This window comes from Camelina sativa, chromosome 9 (assembly GCF_000633955.1).
Source record: "Camelina sativa cultivar DH55 chromosome 9, Cs, whole genome shotgun sequence".
Classification (NCBI taxonomy): Eukaryota; Viridiplantae; Streptophyta; class Magnoliopsida; order Brassicales; family Brassicaceae; genus Camelina; species Camelina sativa.
This window is the reverse complement of record NC_025693.1, coordinates 5,550,782-5,552,984: the sequence shown is the minus strand read 5'-3', so window position 1 is coordinate 5,552,984 and position 2,203 is coordinate 5,550,782.

Here is a 2,203-nt window from a genome sequence, read left to right as displayed (position 1 = left end):
TTTTTTTTTTTTAATGTTCTTAGATTTCTGTTTTGATTGTTGTGTGTGTCACCATAGCCAAAGCTTATCTTGGTTCTTGTTTAGTTGCTGCGGAGATGATGATTTGCGGCGGAGATGAGGATTTACGGCGAAAGAAGCCATGGAGAGAAGTCTAGGGGCGTAAATGAGTTGGTGGTGAAGAGGGAAGATCTGGGGGCGTAAATGGACGGCGGATGAAGCCATGGAGAGGTTAAAATCGGGGGTTGATGGTGCAGAATCGGCAACGGCGGCGCTAGGGTTTAGAATTATTGATACTAGGATTTTTGTGTCTCCTAGTACGTCTCAATTAACCTTATGCGTTGTAGTACTTTAAGGTGTCAATCCAAATGGGATGTTGCTAACAATCAAGATGCAATCAAGCAATCACAAGTCAAGCCAATTCAAAAGAGTGTTTTTCTAACAATCCTAGAATGATCAAAATGCAAAACTGAAATGAGTCACAGAACTAGAAACGAGAATGCATGACAAGCAGCGAAAATGAATAAAAACATAAACGAGTCTAAGCATGAACTAAAAAAAAACAAGAAACGAAACAGTTCCAGGAATGTAATAAAAATCAGAAAGAAAGAAGTCCTAAGGATGGGAGTAATTGATGTTGGTGGAGTATCCTAGTATACAGAGTGTTTAACATGCCACAAGCAATCTATCCCTAAACAATGAACATCACTTCTTAGCTAATCCAATCTCTTGACAAAAGCTACTCAAACTCAACCACTTCCAAACCTAGCTCTCGCTAGAGAAACATGATCAAGCATGACATGAAAAACAAGTTCATTCACATCAACAAACATCCTAGACAACTAATCTCTTAGGCTAGGAACGTAAGTCTCTGGGACTAGTTGGTCAGACATTTCATCGAACATCTTTTGGGTGCGGAAATGTCTAAAACCTATTTCCAATTGATCAGAGAGAAACTAGTATTTCTAACTCTAGTCCAGAAGGGAATCATACAATCAACGCTTAAACACTCTACATCCTAAGATCCTCCACCTAATCTATCCCATCCTCAAGAACTAACGCACTACTCAGATCCGAAATTCATCATCAACAATACAAACTCAGAAAACATTGAAACAAGCATTCTTAGATAGGTAAAAATGTGAAGAACAACTTTGTAGAAGGAATCAAATCAAAATACTGAATAAGTTCAAAGATCTCAGGATACAAAGTCAGAGTATGTTTTTGGTGGCTAGGGAAACCTTACAAAAGAAAACGAGATAAAAACTAAGATGTTCTCAGCCCAGACTTAACAAAATTTATTTATAGTAAAAACATGTAAATCCCTAAAACTTAAAACGACAAGGTGAAGCGTCGGTTTGGGAATCTTCTGAAGCGCGTAAGACGGAACGTCTTCCTGACATGTGCGGTCCAGTCGCGTGTCGTCTCTCCCTAGAGTGAGGTCGAGTGGAGTGAGTAGGAGTGGCTCCAGTGGTGTGAGTGAAAATGGCTCGAGCATGGTCGGTGAAAGTGGCTCGAGCTGGGTGTATACGCATCCACTAAAACAATGATAACTCTTGAACCACACCTCCGATTGACTTGAAATAAACGGCATTGGAAAGATGAATCAAGTCTCTACAACTTTGATGAAGACGTCAAAAGCTCAATCCCTAGACCGGTGGCTCGAGTGATGGCTCGATTGTGGAAGTGAGGAGGGCTCGACTGTAGAAGTGAGGAGGGCTCGGCTGTAGAAGTGAGGAGGGCTTGACTGTAGAAGTGAGGAGCGTGGCTCAATTGTAGAAGTGAGGAGCGCTCGATTGTGGAAGTGAGGAGCGTGGCTCGATTGTAGAAGTAAGGAGCGCTCGATTGTGGAAGTGAGGAGCGTGGCTCGATTGTAGAAGTGAGGAGCGCTCGATTGTGGAAGTGAGGAGCGTGGCTCGATTGTGGAAGTGAGGAGCGCTCGATTGTGGAAGTGAGGAGCGTTGCTCGACTGTGGAAGTGAGGAGCGCTCGATTGTGGAAGTGATGAGCGTGGCTCGACCCTCTGCGCTTCCAACATCTCCTAGACACCTGAAAAACTCTGAAATGCGCAATGTATGCAAGGATGATGCAGAAACTTCCTAAACATGCAAATTGTACGAAAGAGGTTCTAAAATGATGCAAAACAACTAGTTGTCCTAGCTAAATGCATGACAAATACAGGCTAAGGAAATGCAAAATACAGACAT